This window comes from Vigna unguiculata, chromosome 4 (genome assembly GCF_037176805.1).
Source record: "Vigna unguiculata cultivar grain cowpea cultivar isolate G323 ecotype 2 chromosome 4, ASM3717680v1, whole genome shotgun sequence".
NCBI lineage: Eukaryota > Viridiplantae > Streptophyta > Magnoliopsida > Fabales > Fabaceae > Vigna > Vigna unguiculata.
In genome coordinates this window covers 6,329,466-6,340,036 of record NC_140795.1, presented here as the reverse complement: position 1 = coordinate 6,340,036, position 10,571 = coordinate 6,329,466, and the positions used below count along the sequence as shown (strand labels likewise).

General features: G+C 41.9%; 1 long non-coding RNA gene across 1 annotated transcript; it reads right to left on the bottom strand.

The window, feature by feature from the left end:
* Positions 1–8,617: 8,617 nt before the first annotated feature.
* Positions 8,618–10,282, bottom strand: LOC146886690 (uncharacterized). The gene is made up of 3 exons (XR_014994279.1): positions 10,125–10,282; positions 9,939–10,007; positions 8,618–8,837 (listed from the first exon to the last, which is right to left on the bottom strand). It is a non-coding gene; the product is annotated as an uncharacterized LOC146886690 (long non-coding RNA).
* Between the last annotated feature and the right edge of the window lie 289 nt (positions 10,283–10,571).

Genomic DNA, 10,571 nt, shown 5'->3' with positions numbered 1-10,571 from the left:
CTTGCTATGCGAGAGCTGGAGTGCGAATTGATAGTCGCGACGCCAGCCTTTGGAGAGGTATCCACCACTTCTGTATGTGTGGGATGCCCCATGGAGGTGGCAGGCCGTAGGTTCAAGATGAATCTCAGTTGTCTGTCGATGGAGGGTCTGGATGTAATTCTGGGCATGGACTGGTTGTTGAGCAACCATGTTGTCATTGATTGCGGACAGCATAGGATAATGTTTCCAGATACGGCGGGGTTGGAGCTTATCTCATCTAATCAGGCGGTGAGGGAGATTGAGGTTGGAGCTACATGTTACATGATGGTGGCTCAGGTAGGGAAGATGAGCACAGCCGAGAAGATCAGCAGGATTCCGGTAGTGGATGAATACGCAGACATATTTCCGGATGAGATTCCAGAGTTGTCATCTAGCAGGGATGTGGATTTCTCCATTGATCTCATCCTTGGCGTTGGGCCAGTTTCTATGGCATCGTACAGAATGGCGCCTGCTGAGTTAGCTGAGTTAAAGAAACAGATTGAGGATCTACTTGAGAAGAAGTTCATCCGACCGAGTGCATCACCGTGGGGAGAACCGGTTCTGTTAGTGAAAAAGAAAGATGGTAGCTCCAGGTTATGTGTTGATTACCGGCAGCTGAACAAGTTAACGATAAAGAATAAGTACCAGTTGCCGAGGATTGATGATCTGTTGGATCAGTTGAGGGGAGCTGCGGTGTTCTCAAAAATAGACCTGAGATCTGGATACCATCAAATTCTGGTCAGGCCGGAGGACATGCAGAAGATTGTTTTTCGGTCACGGTATGGTCACTACGAGTATGTAGTGATGCCATTCGGGGTGACCAATGCGCCGGCTATATTCATGGATTACATGAATAGGATTTTCCGGCCATATCTAGATCAGTTTGTGGTAGTATTTATCGACGATATTTTGATCTACTCCGAGAGCAAAGAAGAGCATGAAGAACATTTGAGAGTGGTATTGGGGATTCTTAGAGAACACCAGTTGTATGGCAAGTTATCAAAATGTGAGTTCTGGTTGGAGGAGGTACAATTTCTGGGCCATGTGATCTCAGCCCAAGGAATTGTAGTTGATCCGGCTAAGATCGAGACGGTGGTGAAGTGGGAGAGGCCCCAGACAATTTCAGAGGTGCGGAGTTTTCTAGGTCTGGCAGGGTATTATCGACGGTTTGTGGAGGGTTTCTCCAAGAGGGTAAGTCCCCTTACACGGCTAACGAGGAAGGATCAGCCTTTCTCATGGACAGATGAGTGTGAAGCCTGCTTTGAGGATATGAAGAGAAGATTGACCACCGCACCGATACTAGAAATCCCTAACACGGCTAAAATATTTAAGGTGTACTGTCATGCCTCGTATCAAGTGTTAGGTTGTGTACTGATGCAGGATAAACGGCATGTAACCTATGCATCGAGACAGTTGAAGGTGCATGAGAAAAATTACCTGACACACGACTTGGAGTTAGCGGCAGTCGTGTTTGCTCTCAAGACATGGAGGCATTATTTGTATGGGGTGCAGTTTCAGGTATTCAGCGATGATAAAAGTTTGAAATACTTGTTTGATCAGAAGGAGCTATTGTACCACCCTGGTAAAGCTAACGTCGTAGCGGATGCCCTGAGTAGGAAGAGAATTCATGTATCAACTATGATGATTAGAGAGTTGGAGCTGATAGAGCAGTTGAGGGACATGAATCTGGGGTTGGATATGGGGCTTGGACAGATACGATGCAGCATGGTGAGGATCACGAATGAGTTCCTAGATGAGCTCCGAGTGGAACATGGTAAGGATCAGGAGCTGCAACAGATAATTGGTGAGTTGGGCACTGAGAAGAGGAAGGATTTTCGGATGGGCAGAGATGGGATTCTACGGTTCCGGGAGAGAGTGTGTGTTCCTAACAACAAGGTTCTGAGGAAGATGCTCCTAGATGAGGGGCATAAGAGTTGTCTTAGCATACACCTTGGTATGACTAAGATGTATAAAGATTTGAAAGCCTCTTTCTGGTGGACTGGTATGAAGACAGATGTAGCGGATTACGTCGCTTCTTGCTTGGTATGTCAGAAAGCGAAGATAGAACATCAGCGACCGGGTGGTATGTTAGAGCCTCTGGACATTCCACAGTGGAAATGGGACAGCATTTCCATGGATTTCGTCACACACCTGCCAAGATCAGTGAGAGGGCACGACTCAATCTGGGTGATAGTAGACATATTGACGAAGTATGCTCATTTTCTTCCAATTAATCAGAAGATGAATATGGATAAATTGGCAGATTTGTATGTCAGGGAGACTGTAGGCTACATGGGGTGCCGACGAGTATTGTGTTAGACAGAGACCCGAGGTTCACATCGAGGTTCTGGCAGTCATTGCAGAATGCTTTGGGTACTCAGCTCAAGATGAGCTCTGCCTATCATCCTCAGACAGATGGACAGTTTGAGCGGACCATACAGTCGTTAGAAGATCTGCTGAGAACATGTGTTTTGGACCATTTGGGTACTTGGAGTGATGTACTGCCGCTGGTAGAATTCACGTATAATAACAGTTATCATTCCAGTATTGGAATGGCTCCCTACGAGGCCCTGTATGGTAGGAGATGCAGGACACCATTGTGTTGGCAGCAGGATGGCGAGGCAGTGGTTCTTGGGCCAGAGTTCTTACAATAGACCATCGAGAAGGTGAGGGTGATTCAGGATCGGATGCGCGCGACTCAGAGCAGGCAGAAGTCTTACGCAAACAAGAGGAGGAGGTCGCTTGAGTTTGAGGCAGGGGACCACGTGTTTCTTAGAGTGACTCCTACTGCAGGTATTGGCAGGGCACTTAAATCGAGGAAGTTGACACCTCGATTCATCGGACCATATCAAACCATGAGAAGGATTGGTCCTGCAGCGTATGAGATAGCATTGCCACCACACTTGGGAAACTTCCATAATGTTTTTCATGTGTCACAGCTGAGAAAATACATAGTCGATCCTACGCATGTTCTGGAGGATGACGATGTGCAGATACGGGAGGACTTAACCATTGGAGCCAGACCAGTGAGAATCTTGGATTCTCAAACAAAACAGCTCAGAGGGAAGGAGATCAGAACCGTGAAAGTGCTATGGAATGAGGCAACTCAAGAAATGACATGGGAGATGGAAGATGTCATGAGGCGGTCCTATCCTCATCTCTTCACTAGTAAGTTCTCTTTTTCGAGGACGAAAAATTTTAAAGGTGGGAGTATTGTAAGACCCGTAGAATTTAATTAATTAATTAATTAATTAATTAATTAATAAGGGAGGGGAAATAATTATGACATTAAATGATGGTTATTATGATGTGGAAAAGTATTAGCTCATGTGGTTGAGGGTACTTTAATTTTGTGAGAGGACTTGGGTTCGAGTCCTATGTATGCTAACTTTTATGCTATTGTTTTATTATTTAATCTATGAAATCCTGTTCTGGTATGATATGATGATTGAATTGTGATTTCTAGCATAAAATCTGAATTTGTTGAATGGTTTGGCATTAGCTTGGTATGTGCATGGGTATGGGTTCAAGTCTTGGAGAACTTACATTAAACTTTATATTTTTTTTGGCATTTTTGGCTTTGACTTGAATATGGAAAGGTGGAAAGAAAACCTAAGTGAGTGGGCAGCCAAAGGAGGCTGGAAAGGCAGCCGTAGGGGGGGAGTTGAATGACACATTATGTCCTATTCAATGCCATTTTATTTTGGGAGTAATCACTTAGTTTTAGGCACACTTTAAAAGGGAAAATTAGGTTAAGAGCTAAGGTTTTGGCAAGCTGGAAATATACCAGATAAAGAGAGCACGAAAAATCTGAGAGTTGTGAGGTTGGAGTGGAGTTGAAGTGCTGAATAGTGAGGGATCAAGGAAGAAGGTTGATCAAAGGAGAGCTTCCCCAATTGTTCAAGTTTAAGCTAAAGGATCCAGGTTAGGGGAGCTGGACTCCGCTATTTTTTATTTAAACAAATAATATAATGTGATGTATGATAATCTGGATGCCTGTACGTTATTAAATTCACAAAATTTTGCATTTCTGGAAAATTTCCAGAAACCGCCTGGCGGGTGATGAACTATCGTCAGGCGACACATATGTTTTTATACTGTTTTGGGGTTCTGGGAAGGGAACTTTTACCAGTTTCTGGTTTTGGATGAAGGGCCTGGCGGTGTTGGTCCAGCCGTCAGGCGACGCGAGCAAAATGTCTCGATTTTGATGATTTTTAAGTTCTGGGAGATTTTGCAATCAGAGAAAACGCTATGATGATATTTGTGTGATAATCAGATGTTGTAAAAATTACTTAATGCAGTGTAATTAGGATTAAATTGAATGCAATAGTGCCACTAGATAATAAGGTCGAAAAGTAGGAATTTGATACTGTGAGACCACTGGTGGGCAACTCTGAGAGAACTTTTATGGAGTGGATACAATTCGTATAACGGACTATTGAGTGTGGAAAGTCGTGAGAACTGGGAAGAGAGTTGGTCTCTCGTTGGTGCAGTGCGTGAATCTGGGGTTTCCAGAACTGATGCATCGCTTGGCGGCGCGGGATTTACCGCCAGGTGCCAATGCAGGGAGATGAAACAGCGTGGCTGTGAGGCGTGTTAGAGGGGGGAATCTTAATGGTGTTGTGATTTTAGAGAGGATTTGACCAGAGAGGATGATTAGGTTAGGTGCAACAATGGGATAAGTTAATTTTGGCAAGGTTACGTGAAAGTTGGGTATGGATGTGAAGGAGTTGAAGTGCAGCGGACGTATATCTCGGGTGCAGTAAGGACTACAGAGAGAGTGGCAGTGAGGTGATGTACAACTCGGGTGGGGACTGTTATGGTGATAGGAGAAAACGCTGAATAGTATGGTTAACTAAGATAAGCCAAAGGGGATAATTTGATAGAATAATGGTACTAAACAGAGATTGGTGACCAAGGGAAACTTTGATATAAGCCTAGACATATATGACGAGATGATGTAACTGGTATAGGTGCCTGAGACCATCAGTGAGATATTGGATTGGTAAGATTGGTTGCAAGACATTATAGTAGTGGCAATTGAGACTTGGATTTTATGTGGTATAGAGACTTGTGGTATTAGATAACTTGCTTGTAAGCAAAGATGTATTAGTTGGGAGGGTACAATGTGTGTGGTACTAACTTAAAGTGCAACTGTCATAGTGCCAAACCAGAAAGAGTGAACAAAGTCAGTTAAGAGTGATGACTGATATGCCGCCCGGCGGTGAGCTGGAGACCGCTAGGCGGAAGTGACCAAACAGAGGGGTACCTGATTCTCGGGCGCCTGGCGAAGAGGGACTTCCTACCAGGTGGTACCTGCAGCGGGAAGGGTTTTTGAGGCGTTGTGTGGCTGGCGGTACGCGACACCCGCCAGGCGGTCTGGGAGCTGGCAGCGCCTAGCGGCACGTGTCCCCCGCCAGGCGATTTATACTGCTATAACTTTGAGTTTTGAATGTGTATCTATGATCTACAATGCGTCTAGTGATGCTTTAAAGGTGGGATTGCTGGTGTTCCTTGAGTTGTGGCTTAGAACGTATCCCTTGAGTTGTGACTTGGGATATGGGTTAAGCACGTGGTATTCCTTTAGTTGTGGCTCGGAATAGCATCTCTTAAGTTGTGGCTTGGGATGGCGGATGAACACGAGGAACCCTTGAGTTGTGGCTCGGGTTGGCGAGTGTTGCCGGTGTGAGTGTGCTGGTTGTGGCCAGTACGGATGGGTCCAGATAGATTGCCCTCCTCAGTTGTTGGCTGACGAGTTTGGTTGTCTTGGGACGATACAGACCATGTTCGTATATGGGAACTCTACCTGGCGTTGCGGTGTATGATCCGTAGCATGTTTTCCCGCGCGTGCTCTATCGGTTGTGGCCGATAGGTATGGCAGCAAGTCACCTTGAAGTAATCCTTAGATGATGTAGAACACGAACAATCTGATTGGGGGTCAAATGCTAGGAATTAAATGATAGAATAATGTGAAAAATTCAAGTTATATATATGATTTATCTACTAAGCTCACCCTATCTGCGTGTGTTTGGCGATGATCGTGTACGCGGTACACGGGAGCAGATGTTGATGATGCAGGTGGCTCTGGTGCAGCTTAGTCGCGGAGAGGGGTTCGACTCGAGAAAACTCTTATTTTATTTATTGATTTTGAAATAGTTGTAAACCCTGATGGGTAATTTTATAACATTGTGATTTTGGTATTGTAGTGGATATTTATAAACTTTATTTGATCGTTTAATATAATTTAAATTTTCCCGTGCTTTGGGAAAATGAGGTATTACTAAATGCACTGAGTATTTTATTTTTTTTCTCTATTTTATTTTTAAACCCGTAATATCCTGCCAGGATGTTACATCCTCCAGAATTCTCGCTTTATTAGACACGAGGGGTGTGTACCTGTTGTACTTCGGTTGTTTAGAGTCCTTGAACCTACTATCAGGTCGTGGCGCTAGCACCATTTCCTTGTTGATGTATTTCTTTTCCTGAGTGTCTGATCAGGTTGTACTGCGAAACTCCTTTAATTCTTCCATCTGCATGAATTAGGTTGCGCTAGTTCGAAGCTCGTCCAGATTGCTCACAAGCTTCTTGTACAGACTGTCAACAAACGGGTCAAGCTTCAATGCTATTATAAGGTGGTGCATAGCGACCTCAGGATTCAAATTAGAGATATTCAATGATATCTTCCCGAACCGCTCCATAAATTCCTGCAAAGATTCTCCCTTCTCTTGTTGTATATTCACTCACGCCAGAGAGGTGAAATGATGTGGTTTACTGGTGGTGAACTGAATGCCAAAACGAGTGTCCAACATATCGAAACAATTGATAGAGTTGGGTGGTAATCGTGTGAACCAGTTGAGTGCAGACCCCTTTAGGGATGTTGGGAAAACACGACAGAGAATTTCGTCATCTGAAGTGTACAACCCTGCTTGGGTGGTGAATACGTCCACGTGCTCCTTTGGATCAGTAGTGCCATCGTACTGGATCATAGTCAATCCCTTCTAGCGCGCGGGAAGTTCCACCTCCATAATCCCGTCCACAAAGGGGTGGCGTTTGGCTGCTCTTGGTCTCGCGCCTGTTGGTTGGTGGTGGTCTGTACTCGGGACTCGTCTCACCCTGTGTCATCCTCTTTTTCTTCACTGCTATGGGATTCTTCCCTTTGTCGGGAATTCTGCTCAATTTGCATTCGCATTCGTTGGTTCTCCTCTTTTACGGTGTTTAATTCTTCCTCGTTCCTGCGTCTCAATTCCTCCAACTAACGATTCATCTCTTGTTGCATCTCCGCTGCTACTGTATTTTGATCGACTGCTGCTCTTGTCGACACCATCCTTCTTGAGAATAGCCTGGCCCCACAGTGGGCGCCAATTGTACCTAATCGATACTATTTTAGTATGGAACCAGACGATCTCAAGAACCCTCTATGTCGAACCTCCTTCTATTCCTCTCTGGACTCCTCCTGGATCTCCCTGCCATCTGCACTCCGAGGGCGGGGGTACCTGAAGGCACTTCGACGCTCAAGTCAAATAGTGATTTGATATGAGGTGTAATTGGTAAAGTGGGAAAAGCATACCTTTACATGTTCACTAGGTCTTAATTTATACTAGTCTCTTAACGGACCTGCTATTGTTATTTACGAGCCGTTTGTATTCGATGATCCACTCTTTCCTTTCTGAGTAAGTTTATATGCGTCGGTTCTTTCCTTTCTGACTGAGATTGCATGTTACTGCTTTGTCAAAGATCAGCTCTTTCCTTTTTGGGATTTGCCTGTCTGTACTTCTCCAAATATCAACTCTTTCCATTTTGGAGTTTGTCCGTCTGTACTTTTCCAAATATCAACTCTTTTCTTTTTGGAGTTTGCCCGTCTGTACTTCTCCGAGAGACAAAACTCGTAATCCTTGCATTATCTATTGTCAATGTACCTACAATACCTTATTTATTATAATATTAATTTTAAAGGACATGAATTTTTCTCTAAAAAAATCATTTGACAACTCACTTTCTAGAAATAATATAATCAGTACAAAAATAAACTTTCGTATTTATAAAGAAAAAAATTAAAAACTAAAATAATAAATATAAAGTGGATATAAAAAATTATTAAATGTGAAAATAGCATGATCTTAATGTTAAATAATAATTTTTCTTTTGTTTTGTTATTATATTTAAATTGATTAAGCTCTTCATATTACAACAGTTTTAATTAAAATTAGAGAACTTACTTTCATGATAAAAATTATAATAAAAATCAATATTTTATAGTTTCAATCTGAATTTTCTTTATTATAGAATTATAAAAAATAGAATATTAATAATTTTAAAATAATAGATGTAGTTGTATTTATTTTAATTTCATAAAATATTCTTGAAATATAATTCTTATTTCGTAATAAATAAGGATGAAAAATAAATTTATGCTTATTGACGTTGTCTAAACTTCATATGAATTTATATGGATATAAATATGGATTCGAATAATTTATTCTAGTAAAAATAAATATCTATATATTTCTCTTATCTTATATTATTAAAATACTTTTTGTAACATCCCATTTAATAGACTTTCAGCTATTAAATAAAACATCATGTCATGATAGAGCGAAGCAGATTGACGGAAAGGCATACTAAAGTTCAATACAGTCATCCCAAAAAATAATCTGTTTCAAACCTTGTACTACCATCAGAAGCAAGCTTAAGGAAAGTACAGCTTATACATTCCAAAATACTCTATATAACAAAAAAAAACGAGTCCATAAACAAAGGAACACTAAGAGTCACTGATCAGGTCCTGTCTGCGGGAGAAGTACCATCACCTGGATTCTTCTCTGCTCACACCAAGTAGTAGGTGGTCATCGCAAAGAAGATATTCAAGGAAAACATGACAAGCAAGGAGGGTAAGCTAACAACTCACATAAAACGTTGTGGAATCCCACAAAATATATAAATATATATATTATAACAAACAATTTCACACGCATTATAACCAGATCAAGTCACTATTACAAACACACAAGTACCCGACTCTAACTCAATATCTGGATTATGTAAGCAAATTGGATCTCTTGGTAGCTTGCACCTGTGAAGGTTCCTAAACTCTGCAGAGTTAGGCTCAAGGGCTTATCACCCAACCACTCCCAAGGTAAATCCCCTTCGCGTCTATGACTGATCGGGTCCATAGACTAGGACTTCCTGCTACTCCTCACGACATAACCCATCACACCCTACATGAGTCTTAGTGGGTTATTGGAGCGTCAGGATGCTAACCAAAACTGAGTCCTTAAATGCTTACACACACTAAGTACTTTTCCTAGGAATTCCCATGAAATTCTAGTTCACTTCATCCCTTCACAATTCTCATTTCACCAACTTTCATCATACAATTATATGCATACACTACACATCATCATCATCCAACATACGGTAAGCAAGCATCATCTTATCTCAATCCATAGGACTATCATTCATTTAAAACAGAGGAGAAAACATATCCCTGCAGTGAAACTCGCCTAAGCTAGCAAATCTCGCCTAGGCTAGGAAGTAGTCTCGCTTAGGCGAACTACCCTCGCTTGGGCGAGACCCTTTACAGTGGGCAACTCGAGTGCCAGAGCGAGTTCTCACTCAGGCCAGGCTGGTTCGCCTAGATGAGAAGATGTTTCGCTCAGGCGACCCCAGCTCGCCTAGGCGAGACCTCGCGCAACACTCAGAGGCAACCTCCTGATACTTTCGCTTAGGCGAGAGCCACTCGCCTAGGCGAAATTATCAGGTTTTCTGCACTGTTCTTCACATGCAAGGTTACGAAATTCACACTACAATCCAATTACACATCATAAACAGTTTAGAAAGGAAAATTAAACTAAGGATCGTCTCATTCTAACATACAAGGAACCTAACTACTCGAAATTTGATTGAAGGTTAGCTTCCCTTACCTCTTTTGCTAAGATTGAGCTTGGTGGAATTTGGAAAGAGCACCAAGGTGGCAGAGATCTCAATTCAACCTAGAATTTCATTACCAAGACACAAAGGAGAGGAAATTTCATAATTAACTTGAAATTCAGGGATGAACAGGTGAGTTCTAGATGGAATTGGACTAAAAATAGAGAAACGGAACCTACCGAGGAGGAAGGGAACTGATAGACGAAGCACCAGAGGGTCCAGTTGGGTTTGATCTTGCAAAATCTGGTCACAAAACACAAGGGATTGGTGAGGGGATTAAGGGACTGGTAGAATCAGGAGGAGAGAACTGAAAGTCGAGAGGGAGAGTGGAAGTTGTGTTTTCTGATAGTTTTTGAGAGTGAGAGAGGATAATTTTTAATTTAAGGGGGTTTCACACTTTTAATTTATTTGATATTAAAAAAAATATGTATATACTTTTAAGATTGAATTTTAAATAATATTATATTTATTTTTATTTGATTTTGTTGTAAAAAAATTATTTAATGAATAATTGAGTAACTACCAATCGAAATAGAAATAAACCGTAATTTTTAAATGTAAAACAAGAATGAGTATTAATTTTTATTTGAAAACTAGCACAATGAAATTTCCACGAGCTCACCGAC